Below are 15,284 nucleotides of genomic sequence, written 5' to 3'. Positions count from 1 at the left end.
GGCTGATAACCCGGGCTCTTAGTGTTCTGCGACCCAGATGGCTACAGTTTCTTGTCCCCCGACCCCTGACATCCTCCTCCAGTGTTCTTTGGGCTGCAGAGCCCTCCAGCTTGGCCCTCATTAAACTTCTCACAGCAACCCAGGTTTTGCTTCACGGGCTGCTCCTTTGGCTTCCACAGAAAAGTGCTTCTGGGCTGGAGGGATCTATGACTTCCTTATCGATTTTTTTTTTTTTTTTTGCGGGGGGGGGGCGGTTGGAACAGTTTAGGGGAAAGTTATGCAGTTGAACTTGCATGCCCTATTCTGGAGGTCCGTAATGATAAATAGTAGAACCTCACTGATTGCAGTCAACACAGGGATTGTAAATGGAGAAGCATCGACTGTAGTAAACAGAACCTTTTGGGTGCCTTTGATGCCCTGAAGCATTCTGCAGTTCCAGTTGTGCTTACATCTGTTTGGTGGCCCTGCCTGGGACTCAGGGTCTGAGGAGACCTGTCACTGGTGTCTGGTGGTTATCCCATTGTTCCTGCAGAGACCGCATCAGGCTGCGCAGCCCCTCACCCTGCCCCTCACTACCAGTGCACCTTGCCAGTCAGATGATCTCTGTGCTCCGTGTCCTTCTGTGGGGCAGGGACGTAGGAACATAGGTGGCGTGTGAGCTAAAGCCTGTAACTGTCTTTTGCACTGTGCTGGCTGGGAGTCAACCCATGAGAAACTTGAGTGCTACCGTCATCCTCAACATGCCGTCCCTCTGTATGTTGTCTGTCTGCAGAGGCGAAATGAGCATGAACATGGTGAATTTCCTCACTAAAGTCTTCTTTCCTCTCCTTCCTGGGTTGTGACTTAGAAAGTACAACAGAGCATTATCATATCTTCTGAAAGCCAGGAAGTGGTTACTTGTCAACACCAGCCCGGTTTTAGAGGCACCGGATCCCTGGGAACCACAGCTAGGTGAGTCAGAAGTGGGTGTCGTCGTCTGAGAGTTTCCAAGCCAAGTCAGTCTTCTGGTTTCAGAACCATCAGCAGTCAGGACACACTGTCAAACAAGCATTGAACACCGTTTACTTAAAAATAAAAAATGAAGTATTCATGTTTGGTAAATAAAACATGAGAACTGCTGAGGCTTCGTAGGAGTTTAGTGTGAAACACAAAGTTATATGGTTAAAAAAAAAAGAAATTACACATTTTATCCCTGTATACAAATATTTAGTTGTAGGAAAAGTGAAAGTAAAAGTCAGGGCAAAGAACACATTCAGACACTGGGGCAACCTCCCAGATGGTGGGACAGAGCGTGGTGCAGCTCGATGTCAAAATGTCCCCAGGTAGTGATAGAATCTTCTAGCATCCCACAGTGAGCTGTACCACCCAAGAAATTGTTGACAAGACACTCTTTGGCAGAGCGATCATTTTTAATTTTTATTTGTAAAGAAGAGCACAGGGAATGCTTGCTCTGAGATTTCCAGGAAATGAGGTTGGAGCTCCGTGGGGCCATACAGTTTAGCACAGGATGATGGAGAAAGAGCAGGGAGCAATGGGGTTCCTGATAGCCCCGCGGAGCCCAGATGCTGGGAACAGCATGGACGAGGCAACTGGAGAAGAAATGAGGTTTTTCTCTACCCCAGAGTTTAAAGGCGGCCATGGTTCTGTAGCAGATGCATTCGTGTGACCTTGCAGATGGCCCTTTGACCTGAACGTGTATAGAATGCCCATGCTTTTTATCCTGCTGAGCACCTCCTGGGGGGAGACAGAGCTGGTAACATATTTTTGTAGGGTTTTGATTCTATGGGTAGAATTGCAAGGCTGGATCAAAGCACTATCTATTTTGAGTTTTTAAGCAATAAGGGGGTTATTACCGGGCTTTTTTTGTGGAGACCAAGGCCAAATTTGTAGGAAAACAGAGTAATTTGGACCATTTATGTCACATGGCTTGAAATAGGAACAGAGGTCCATCCCCCAATTCATTCCTTCATTCCTTGGTGTTAGAGTCTGTAAACAAGTCAAAATAACACCTGGCATTTTGTCAGGGGAATGTTGAAGTTCATAAACAAGTCTGGATGATGGTGCCTGGCAAAATGCCAGAGGGAGTGGTTTGAGAAGTAACAAAACCAAGCCATTAAGTGTGGAGATTCCTGATTGGTTGACTGATGTATCTAGTTTATGTTAATTAGATAGGCTGTGTGGAATGTATAAATACTGCTCCTGTCCTGCAATAAACGGCTCCTACTCCTGCTGTATCAATGCACACAAGTTGTTCGTCACCCCCCCCCCCCCCCCCCCCCCCCGCACCTTGGTGCAGGTATGAATCATCCAACAGACATTCACTGTGGGTTAGAGGTCATGCTGGATACTTTGGGGAACAGGAAGGCAACTGAGATCCACCATGCCTTCAAGCAGGGGCCTCTAGTTTCCTAATTAGTTTAACTTAAAAAAAAATTACCTTTCCCTTTAAAATGGAGAGACATTAGTCTAACATCAAATGAACCGTACATAATGTTACAAGCTCTCAGTTTTCTTGAATATATCTTTAAAATTTTAAGGAATTCCTTCAACACAGAAGCCCCAAACATACCACAACTCCTGTCATATCTTGGCAATTAATTGAAGCCATGAGAGAGAAATGATAAAAATAAGTCATTCCAGGTGGCTGAGCATTATGGTATAGTTCTCAAAGTGGTTGTTCATGAGAAAGGAAGTTGGATTGGGCAGTCTCAGCCACATGGGAAGCTGAGGCAGGAGGATCCCAAGTTTGAGGATAGCAAGACCCTCAGCAACCTAGAGAGAGCCTGTCTCAAAAAATAAAAAGGCCTGGGGATAGAGATCAGTGATAAAGCCCCCCTGGGTTCCATTCCTACAATCCCCAGATCCCCCCAAATATGAAGTGGGTACCATCTCTCCAGCACTGGATCAAATTGGTTCACTTGGGACAGTGAGAAGAGAGCCAGTATTCTTTCTTCCCGTGATTTGTGACAGTCACGCTCACCCTGGAATCAACAGAGTTTATGTAATCCAGATTTGCTGATGTTCTCGAGGCCTAGATGTTATTTGTGTTCTGATCCCACTTCCTGAGAATAGCCTAGAAATAGTCTTTCAAGGTGGTCCTCAATCCTGGCAACTGATCGAAATCAAGGGTGGAACTTGAAAAACTACAGATGTCTACTAAGACATGAATTAGAACCTACCATGCACATTTTAGTTTTAATTAATTATTGACTTTGTTCAAGGATTGGCTAGGAATTCAATAAATCATAGTATGTCTATGATGAAATATTATGCCTCTGCCCTTTTGATCTGAGAAAATATTCACAATCCACTGCTAAGTTAAAAAGAAAGAAAGAAAGAAAAACCAAGATCAAGAAAGAGTACTCAGTTTATAATCTGGTGACATTTTTGTTCGATAATCAGTTATTTATATGCATCATACAGAGGGGCAGAGGGAACCTCAGAAACTCTCTATCAGCAGTGGTGGTGTCTGAGTGGTGATTTCTATTTGTCTTTTCCTTGGTGCTTTTCTGTGCTTCTAGTTCAAATCTCAGTGCTTTTGTACAGGAGAAGAATTCTGTCAATAAATGGTAAGTATTTCCTCTTCAGGAACAACAAGGGGAAGAGGAGCAAAAAAATGAGGTACACATGGCTGATTCATTCATTCATTCCAATTTTTATTCAGCCTTAAAATTTTTGTCATTAATTTTATGTAGTCTTTTCTTCTACTTATCCAGGAAAAAACATCTTGCGTACTGCCCTGAGCTCAGCACTGATGTGTTAGGCACCGGCCGTAGAATCGGTTTTCTCAAGTCCAATGCTGCGTTCTTCTGCTGCAGCTCACCGAGGGACCTTGAGGTGTTTGGTATACGTGTTCCCTTCCCAGAGGTTCCAGTCCGGGCACTTCTGGGTGGGGCCTGGGAATTTCCTATTTTAAACAAGTGACCCCGTGACTCTGACATAGTAGCTGGCACAGTTCTCTGAGAACCTGTGAGGAGTGTGTCCTTGGGCTTTAGTTGCTGCAAGCTCTTGAACACTGATGCAATGTGAGCTCTACTTTGTTGTTGCATCATGAAGTCTCAACTGAGTTCCCCCAGAATGTCCCCGGACCCACGCTCCTTAGCTGCCCTGGCTTGTTTTAGAATGTGATGTTTAAGTGGGGAGACAACCAAAATATGCTCATCATCCTGGAAAGGTGGCATAAAGATGGCAAACCTTCCTTCTTTCCTTAAGTCAAAAAACAGTAGCCCAGGAAGTAATAATCCTTCTAACAGCAACCGCCACTTATTAAACATTGGGGTAAGCCCTTTAGATTCACTCATTTAATTCTCTCAAAACCCTTAGGTCAGCTAGGCACTGTGGTGCATGCCTGTAATCCCACCGACTGGGGAGGCTGAGGCAGGAGGATCACAAGTTTGAGGACAGGCTCGACAACTTAGCAAGGGCTTAAGCAACCCAGTGAGACCCTGTCTCTAAATAAAATATTAAAAAGGGCTGGGGATATGACTCGGTGGTTGAGCGAGAGTCCCTGCGTTCAATTCCTAGTACCAAACCCAAAAACAAATGGCAAAATAACCAACACACACACACAACCGCCCCCCCACCCCTTAGGTCAACTGTAGATAGAATCATCCCTATTTTACAGATGAGGAAACCGAGGCTTAATAGACCTGCCCCAGATTACATGGCCTGCCAGTTGGCTTGTACCCAAAGACTTGGGCTCCACTGTATTACCCAATCCCACTCTACCAGTGGCCAAGGTGCAACCTCTGGCTTGTGAGGCTGCCCTCACCTCAGGGCCCGAGAATATTGATCAGGGCCAGGTAGCTTTCTGTTCAGCTGCCACTGCTGATTTCCTGGTATGAAATTATTATTTAACTTCAACCTTCTAAAACTGTGCCCTTCATGGTCCCAGCTCACACAAAGTTAAAAAACACTTGCTAGAATGCATAAAACACAGCCAGCAGCGTATTTCCAAATCACGTTGGAAGCCAGGCAGCGTTCCCTTGAAATACCCGTCCCGGGGGCAAAGCAGTTAAGAAGGAGGGTTTCCACCCGAGCCTGTGGCCTGCGATGTGCGTTGAGCGGAGGGAGCCTGGGGATTTGGAGAGACCAGGGCCCTGCAGCTAGGACCTTGGAGTGGGGGTCAGCAGCGGGAGGGCCTCTGCAAACTAGGAGAGTGGCAACAGTGCATGGAAATTTATTACAGGTTTTGCTTGTGGACAAAACGCTCTTTGGGAGGAAAACATCTCTTCCATTCACCGCAGGCAGGTTTTGTCACTCTTTTTTTTTTGGAGGTGGGTGGCGCGGTGGCCCTGAGGGCTTGAGCCCAGGAACTTGTGCCTGGCTCTGCCACAGAGCTATATCTCTAGCCCCTAGTCACTCTTTTAAATATATTTCAATGTATCATTTTAATTTTAATTTTGTATTTTATTGAGATATAATTCACATACCATAGCATTCATATTAATTTAAAATTTGTGGTGTGTGGTTCTGGGAATTGAACCCAGGGCCTCCAGTATGCTAGGCGAGGCTGCTACCACACTGGTACGTTGCTAACCTACATGACCCTTTAAAGTATACGTTTCAGTGTTTTTTTTTTTTTTTTTTTTGTATATTCACAGCCATAGTAAATAATTCTAGAATATTTCCATAGCCCCCCCAAAACAGCATCCCCATCCCCTGGTAAATTCTGAAGATTTTTAATGGTCGTATTTCTTCTCTTCAATCACATTATGAGAGGCCACTGGAACTCATTACTCTTCCTGGAACACAGTAGGTACTTAGGAAATATTACAAAATCCAAGCTCTCAACCTTGGATCTTTCATTCATTCATTCATTCATGTAGTGGGGAGTGGTACAGGGATGGAACCCAGGGGCAGTTGACCACTGAGCCACATCCGCAGCCCTATCTTGTATTTTATTGAGAGACAGGGTCTCACTGAGTTGCTTAGTGCCTCACTTTTTGCTGAGGCTGGCTTTGAACTTGTGATCCTCCTGCCTTAGCCTCCCAAGCCGCTGGGATTACAGTCGTGTGCCACAGTGCCTGGCTGGATTTTTCATTCTTTTTCTGGTTTTTATGATAATTTAAACATTAAATGACTAGAGGAGGAAAACACTCATCTGTTTTTTCCCCTCTTTCCTGCTACTTAGGAAGGCCTGAACTCAAAGGTCTCATATCCACTGGGTAAATGTTTTATTGGCCTTTCTTTTAATTCAGTTTGATTTAGGAAAAGACAAAGACATCTTGAATCATAACACAAACAAACAATGATAGTAATATGTCATAGTTCTCTAGCTCATAAAAATACAGGGAGGAAATTAACAGCTTGGACTGTGGGAAAGAAGGAAAACTGGAAGTCTGATGTGCCTGGGTCTGAATTGTTGTTTACAGAATGGAAAGCAGGTCACGCATAGGCTGGGACATGGCCTCTGTCATGCCTGAGAATCTGCAAACTCAATTCCTTTGCACTGGCAGAACATGAAGGCTAAAGATTATCTTCTAATCCTGTGGCATATTTTAAATCCGTGGAATGGGCTTTGATGCTCAGAAATTTCCACTTAAAATCACATACTCTTTTGGGGGTACAAATACTTTGGTTACTGTAGCAGGATGAATGGGAAGATGTACTAGAACAAATGCTACAGTTACTGCACATGAAGACAGGGCTGCCTCTGTCCTGCTGTGGCCACAGCCTCCTCTGCTCCAAGTCCCAAATCTTCTGAAATTCAAACAGTTCATGTGGCATCTTTTCTGTCTGATAGACAAGAGGATAAGAACCTACGCTTTGCAGAAAAGTAAAAAACTCACATGTCCATTATGGATAAATAAATTATAAAAAGTGGCATATCCATGCAATGAAATATTACATGGCCATGAAAAGTAGGGGATTATTAATGCATGCTGTCACACAGATGTACTTTGGAAAGATGATCCTGAGGAAAAGAAGCCAGACACAAAAGGCCTCATGTTGTATGATTTCATTTTTCTGACATGTCCACAAATAGATAAATTCACAGAGGATGATCAGAGGTTGCTGGTGGGAGGGAAGTGGGGAATGATCAAATTAATTAAATTAATTCCAGAAATTTTCTTTTTGAGGTGATGAAAAATTTCTGGAATTAATGGTGACAGTTGCCTAATTTTGTGACTATACTATAAGACACTCAATTGTGTACTTTCACATGGTGAACTTGAAATATAAATGGTATCAATTTTTTTTTTAAAGTAAGAAGAAAAAAATAAGAGGAAGAAATCTTACTTTATTCAGTTGGTGCCTGTGCCACAGCTGGTTTGGCGTCTTCTTTGGCGAAGGAGGCGTGGCTGGGGTGAGACCACTCCTGTCCTCCCGGCTGCTGACTCCTGGCCCAGGCCTTAGCACTCCTGCCTGGGAGGACTCTTGCCTGGATTCTAGCCCAACTCTCTCATTTGTCAGGGGTGCCGACTGGTCCCAGGCAGCAGAAGTGACGTGGTCGGAGTTGCCTGCTTGGTGGCCGAGCTGGTGGAAAACCCAATACTTTTTTCCCTGGTCCTTTATTGCCATGTTTTCCTCCCTCTCTCTTCTCTGCTTCCACACGAGTCTACACTCCACAGACCTGGTCTTCCTGAAGCACAGATCTGTCACTGTCCTGTTAACCAACCACCCAACCCCAGTGGCTCCCCGTTGCCCTCTAAACTCCTAACCAGTTGCCCTCCCTGGCTCCACACGTGGGTGCTGTCCAATGTCACCCTCACGCTCACATTTTGTCAGTAAACTTTGCATGTGTTTATGCCTTCATTCCTCAGCCAAATTCCAAGTTTCTCGAGGACCCAGCTCATGTCCTAAATGTCTCTGACCTCCTGGTACAGGAGACCTTGGATCTGGTGGGGATCTGGAAATATCTGTATAAGAGTTGAGTCCATTCAAGACCCTGGCTAACCTTAGTCCAGATAAACCCAAGAAGATCTTAGAGGCATTCTGGCAAAGATTGTGCTTCATCTCTTCTGCTGGAAGACAAAGACCAGGTTTGACTGTTGGGCCTAATCTGGACAATGAGATTCTAGAAAATGCTCATGAGACTGAATTTTGTCTCAAAAATGGCCAAACACACTGCTGACTTTATAACAGAGAGAGGAAGAGAGAGAGGAAGCTAAGCATTAATTTTGAAATAACCTTTTATTATAGAAGTAATTTGTGTTCATTATAGATTCGGAAATTTCTGAGAAAGTTCCAGGAATATAAAGAAGAAAATAAAATAAAAAATAAAAACTCCTGTAATTCTAGACTCTAGGACAAGTCTGTTGATAATCTGTGGGTTGTACAGCCATTTTTCTATGCCCCACATACACATTGTTTCTAACAAGGAATCCTACTCTGTATAGTGCTTTGTAACCTGCTTTTAAATTCAATGAAAATTGAATGGCACAACATTAAGTGGAAGGAATTTCGTTGCCGTCAACTCCAGTGATTCATTCTGACAACACAGGGAAAGAGCAGTTCAACCTTTGTTTTCTTGGTGCTGGAAAAGGTACAACAGACAAGGTAAGAAGAATTTGGAGAAGCCGGGGACGTGACTTCCTAGCTCCCAGCCATGGGTGGAGCATGGCTGTGTGACCGCCTCAACTCTCAGAGTGTTGTCAACGGAACATGTGCTCATCAAGGTCTTTTTGTAGAACTTGTTTTAAGTTTCTCCTGTCCCTTGTTTGTCCTTGGATATTTCAGAGCCCTCTAAATAAGAGGTCAGGGAATGAACTGCTCTGTTCCCTGGTTCATTGCCAGCACAGTGCCCGGAACGGAATTGACACCCAATAAATACTTGTTAATGAAAGAATGGATGAGATTTTTCAGAAACCATGCCCTTTATTATGGAAATCATTAGACCACATGATCTTCTTTTGGAAGCACAAAACAGGACTTCTATATTTAGGTTCTTGGAATTGGGATAATACAAGTAAGTGACATCATATAATGGAAAGTGTTTGCCCATCCTTAGGGTCCCCTTTGGGCCTTCCTGGGGCCCCATGAGTGAGTGTTATTAATTCCATCCTAGAGGTAAAGAGATGGCCAGGGTCCAAGGCTGGCCTTCCGATCCCAGGTTCCAGGTCCCTTCTGCTACACCTCACTGTCTTTCAGTTCCCTGTTTGGGAAAGTCACTGCACAACCCTTAAAGCTTTAAGCAAAAGTTCTCATACTTTGGTGTTCTCAAGAACTGCCCGGGGCTTAGAAATCTGCATTTTAAATAATTGTTAGGGGTTATTTGGATGCAAGTGGTCCAAAAACCACACTTAGAGGAACACTCTATTGAAATATATTAGATTCAGGGTTTTGTTGGGCAGAGGAGGAGGCCATGGTAGGCCCTTAGGATCTCCATCAAGCTCAGCTCTGTTTCCAAGGAGACTGGGAATAACAGCGCAGGAGTCATGGTCGTTCTGGGTGTAGGGTGTCAGAGCTTTACATACAGTTCTTCAGTTCTCTTAAGAGCCTGACAAGGTAGGCCCTGTTATTGCCTCCATTTTAAAAGAAGCTGAGTCTCAGGCAAGTATGTCTGGTTTATCTACAATGGGGCGGGAGGGGGAGGAATTGACAAGATCAATAAAATCCTGCTACTGCTAGCTTAGGAAAATCCAGCTGTTTATTATTTTTATAATAACAGCTGGGGCAACTGGTAGGAGTCATTGGCTGAGGGGACAGTCATTCCTGCTTTGACTTCCTCATCCATGTCCTTCCCTAGAGCAGATTTGCTGTTAATGGTCGTGAAATCAGAAGACAAAACTGAACAATAAAATGGGTGACATTCACATCTCTTCTCCCCCTAGGTACATCCCTAGAACCAGCCCCCACCATGTTCTGCAACTAATGTAACTTTTACCACAAAACTGAGCCGTAATACCTCAACAATAAGAAAGGGACAGTCCCATTAAAAATGGGCAAAAGACCTGAACGTAGACCTCAGCAAAGAAAATGTGTGGATGTGGAGAAAGCATATAAAAAGACACTCAGCACGATCTGCTACTGGGGAATTACAAATAAAAATGGCAGTGAGGTACCACTATGTGCCTATCAGAATGGTCAAAATCCAAAATACAGGGAGTGTCAAAGGTTGGCAAGGATGCAGAGCAGCAGGACCTGCTGACGAGGATACGGAGAGTGCACAGACACCGGAAGACTGTCAGCTTTCTACAACTCCACATCGGCCTGCTGAGTGATCCAACTCACACTCCTCAGCATTTCCCCAAAGGAATGAAACGTCCTTCCACACACAAAGACCTTTACATGGTGTTTTCACTTCATAATTGGCAAAACTTGGGTTCAGCCAATGTGTCTCTGAGAAGGCAGATAAAACTACTGTGGTGTATGTAAACAATGGAACAGTCTTCAGACTTGAAAAGAAATGGGCTCCCCGGCCATGATAGCCATGGAAGAAACTCAAAGGGATCTTCTCCAGTGAAAGAAGCCAATCTGAAGAGCTATCCACTGCATTATTCGTTATCCCAACGGTGTGATGTTCTAGAAAGGGTAAAACTATGGAGACAGAGAAAAGGTCACTGGTTTCCAGGGGTTTGTGGGGAGGGAGGGATAAATAGAGGACAAATAGAGGAGTTTTAGGGCAATGAAACTACTCTGTGTGGCCCTGTAACGGTGGATACGTGTCACTATGCATCTGTTAAAACCCTAGAGTGTCCACTACCAAAACTGAACCGTAGCATAAATTAGGGACTTTGGGTGACAATGATATGTCAATGTAGCTTCCTCAATGATAACAAATGTACCATTGTGTGTGTGTGGCGGGAGGGAGATGTCAATAGTGGGGCAGGTTGGGCTTGTGTAGGGACAGGGATCATCTGGGAATGTTTCATACTTTCTGCCCAATTTTTCTGTGAACATAACACTATTCTAAAATATAAAATTCCTAATAAAAATTAGTGGAACTCTTTTTCCAGGGAATTGAAACACCGATGGCCTGAGGTTACTAAGAAATTATTGTTATTTAAAAATGTGATATTGATTTGTGGTTATTATTATCTTTTTTAAAGAGCTTGTACTTTCTGGTTTGTCTTGGACTTAGGTAATTTATGAGGTGAAGGAGTTTATTCAGCCCCCAGTTTCAGAGCAATCCAACAACATGGTACTGTAATCCACTTGGCTTCTGGTGAGGTGCTTTGACTCATGGTGGAAGTGGACAGGCAGACGTGTTCTGCAGAAGAGGCAGAGCACAAGGGTAGCCTTGCTTCATAACAACCCACTCTGTCGGTAATTCATTCAGTCCCTCGAGAGTGAGCACTCACTACTGAAAGGAAACCTAGGAGGAAGGCATTGATCCCTCTTAACAACCTAATCACCTCTCGAGGCCCCACCTGCCAGCATGTGGGGCCAGCATGCCATCAGTCCTGGCCACAATGGGGTCATATTTCACCATGAGTTTAGGAGGGGACAAACAGTATCTAAAATCTAGCAGGTTAAATACCAAAACATACATGAGTAGAATACAATGAGGTTTTGAATTTGTTTTAAAATCATGCAGTGTGGCAAGAGGAAATAGATGAAATGGGCCAAAGGATGATAATTCCTGAAGCTGACTGATGAGCACACAGGGGTTATTATATTATTGCCTCTAGTTTTGTATATGTTTGAATATTTCTATAATAAAAAGTAAAAAAAAAATCACCTCATATCTAATCCTCAGTCTCATACACTCTTGGAGCGGATTTAAAAAGTTTATCTAAGGAACTTGAGGTTAATAACAGATTAGTAAATTATTGCTGGGAGAGAGAATTTAAATTTTTAAAATGGATCTTCAATGTCTTAATCCAAAGAAGTAAGTATTGTAGAAATTTCATGTGTAACCCAAATCTGAAAGGGGAAACATTTTGTATCAATTTGAACTTTCCTGTTCCCCAATTTACCTATTAATAGAATTAGTCCTAACTCTTGATTCAGGGAGCAGTTTGATAATTATTACCTTGTTTTCTAATAATGTCTTATAATATTGTGTAACATTTAAAATGCCTTCAGTTGCAAAAATTCCTAGATACTCATTACTTTTCTGTAAATCAACAGGGTGTATCCAATCCATCCTGTTGGACATGGGAACAAACAGGACTTCCAAGAGGTTAATTGGATTTAGTTAATTAATTCTTGCACTTATCCATGTCTCCATACAAACGGGCAGCATGCATTGAGCATCTATTATATATCTGATAGTGTCCTGAGTTGATAATGATATGGAGATGCCTAAAATGGTACATTGACTTTGAGGGGTTCATACTCTGGGGGGAAGGACAGCCAGTGTGCTACGTGAATAAATGTAAGAGGTTGAGAGCTTCACAGAAAGGACAAGACTCATGCTTGGCCATGCAAATAAGGAGAAGTTTATCACCCATCCAATTAACGTTGAATTAGAACCCAAACCCAGGGACCAGCGGTCTGTGTGCTATAGCACACTTTTTGTGTAGCCATTTCATTTCTCTTTTCTGATCTTAGATTCCGGTTTTCTTTGTTACTTAGAATTCTTGAAGGATTTTTCTTGAAGGCTTACATGGTACTGTTATGTTGCACAAAAGATAGTCGACCTCTTTGTTGGGGGATGGAGAAAGTGCTGGGCTGTGGTGCGGACAGAGGGAAGGCGGGTTGCTGGCCAGTTCATTGTTCCTGCTATGATATTAGCCTAGGGGCATACCCATCCCTCCTCCCTCACCGATGACAGCTTCCTTGCACGGTGCTGGCTTTCCAGGTGACTGATGGCATGCAAAACCTCACTGTTTACCTGTTCCTGCAGCCATTACTCACCTCTTCCCACGCACCCCCACACTGGCACACAAAGCTGCAGAGTGGTTTTAAAAATTAAAAAAAAAAAAATCCTTCACCCAACCCCATTCTAAAATGTCAAGTACTTCAGTTTTGAGAAAAAAGAAAGCTGAAGAAACCATGACTCATGACAAGGCCGATAAACAAGATCTGAAGGTATGCCGGTGAGTCACGCGGCCAGCTCTGCCTCTGTGTTGCGGTGAGGGCCTGCGATGGAGGGAAGCATCAGGAGACCAGCCAGTAAAATTCCACTACTCTCTGAAGCCGAGTGGGTGGCTATTTAAAAATCCTGGGCTTTTTCCAGCCCGAGCTAGCGGAGGACTCTGGGTACCCTCAGGTATGTTGATCTACATGGGAAACTAGGAAGAATGATTATTAATAACTGGGGAAAAAACAACAACCCATGATTATTTTTCTTTGCCCAGTGCCATGCTGAACGAGCCCTGCGTGCTTCTGCAAGCCAGCAAGGCGGCTGAATTGTCTCGAACCGTATTGGGTTGCTAAGCAACAGAGCTGGCAGCATCCATCATGCCCAGCAATGTCAGCGCCTGCGCGGGGCCTGCAGATCATACTTGCTCCCCTCCCCCGAGCCTCCCTTTGGACCACCACCACCCCCCAACCCCTCCACCCACCGCCATGAAAATGTTAATGTCCATCTCGGGGTCAGGAGCCGTGCCAGGTGATCCTGTGTATAAAACACCACAGTGCAGCGCACGAAGCACAAATATTGTTTTTGGTTGCAAGGCAGGGCATGTGACGTAGTTGAAAATACAGACCCATTTGTGCACACTCCTCTTATGAGGGGTGTAAACACCATTTAAACGCCGGCACGTCCAATATCCCTTTCTAGTGCATTCTGGTGTATTTTGCCTTTAAATCATTTTCCCCCTCTCTGCCCATCCAGTACGTTATTTATGACCTGATCTGTCTGTCCCACGCTCCCCCTTTGTGCTGTGGTCTCCTGGGTGATGGAGTTATTGTTTGTGAACAGGGATGTGTGGACAAAAGGGAGCCTGTTTCTAGAGGTGAGAAGACTCTGTGGTTAGCGGCTGGAGATCGCTGTTTACAAGGCCGTTGACTGGCAGTTTTGATCCGGACGTGCCCATTTGGGGGGCAGGTCTCCACCAGGCTGTCTGTGCCTTTTACCTCCTGTCAAGAGGCAGCAGGCTGAGTGAGCTGGTAAAGAGCCGGAGGCAGTGTCATGGACAGGAAAGAGTATCACTTTTAGAGTTCGACAGACCTAGACCCAGATCCTTTGTCCTCTCTAAACCCACTCTGGCCTCTTGTCAACTTACTGTCTCCATTGCTGAAAGGGATGTTGTCTGAGTCCATTTTCTGTTGCTATAACAAAATACCTTAGATTGAGTAATTTATAAAGAATGGAGGTTTATTTAGCTGATAGTTTTCTGGAGGGTGGGAAGTCCAAGAGCAATGGCCACAGTATCTTCTCAGCATCTGGGGAGGGCCTCATGATACATCATAACATGGCAGAAGGCAGCACATGGCAAGACAGAGAAAGTGTGCCAGAGAGAGCTTGCTTTAATAACAACGCTGCTCCCGTGGTAATCCATTAATCCATTAATGCATAAATGGATTAATCTCCTCATAAGGGTGGAGCTCTGATGAGCCAATCACCTCTGAAGACCCACATCCAAATTTAATCAACATGATTTTGAGGATTAAGTTTGCTGTGGTTTGGATCCTAATGTCCCTGGAACACTCAAGCGTGGAAGGCTTGGTCCCCAGGCTGTGGAGCTGGTGGAGACTTTAGGAGGTGGAAGGAAGTTAGATCACTGTGGACATGCCCTTGAAGGGGATCTTGGGACCCCAGCCCACTCCCCCCAACTCTTTCTGCTTCCCTTCTGCAGTGAGGTGAGAAGCTTTCCTCCACCACACCCTCCATACCATAATGTTCTGCCTCACCCAGGCCCAAGGTGACTGAGCCAAGCAACCATGGACTAAAATCCTCTGGATCTATGAGCCAAAATAAACATTTCCTCCTTTTAGGCTGTTTATCTCAGGTATTTTGTTATATCAACAAGGCAAACTTACAGTTTCTAACACGTGAAATTTGGGGACACACTCATACCATAGCAGATGTTAATCAGAACATCACACTGGGTTGTGGGGAGGGCCGAGTGTGACAACACATCCATAGCCTGGCCCATGGTGCTTATTAAATGGCAAATATTATAAGGATGGAGTGCATTCCCGCTGAGTCCCAGTTGGAAGGGCATTTAAAATGTCATTTGGCTCAGCCCAATGAGGAATACTAATTCCTCCATCTCTCCCATGGAGAGGCAGGGCAGGCCCCAGATGGACTGCCAAAGGCTACACAGAATTGAGGTTTGGTGATAGGCCTGGGCTACAAACAGTTCCTCAGACTCCCGGCCTAGTGGTCTTTTTTGGGGGCCCATTATATCTATTACTCTCCTTTCTTCAAATTATCCTCTGGGATTAGAGTCTGAACATCTCCCTGACAGGGAAGCTGTTCACGAATGCCTGTTCTCTAGCCACAT

The sequence above is a fragment of the Marmota flaviventris genome, chromosome 8 (assembly GCF_047511675.1).
Source record: "Marmota flaviventris isolate mMarFla1 chromosome 8, mMarFla1.hap1, whole genome shotgun sequence".
NCBI classification, from domain to species: domain Eukaryota; kingdom Metazoa; phylum Chordata; class Mammalia; order Rodentia; family Sciuridae; genus Marmota; species Marmota flaviventris.
The sequence above is the reverse complement of the archived record's forward strand: the minus strand, read 5'-3'. Positions refer to the sequence as shown.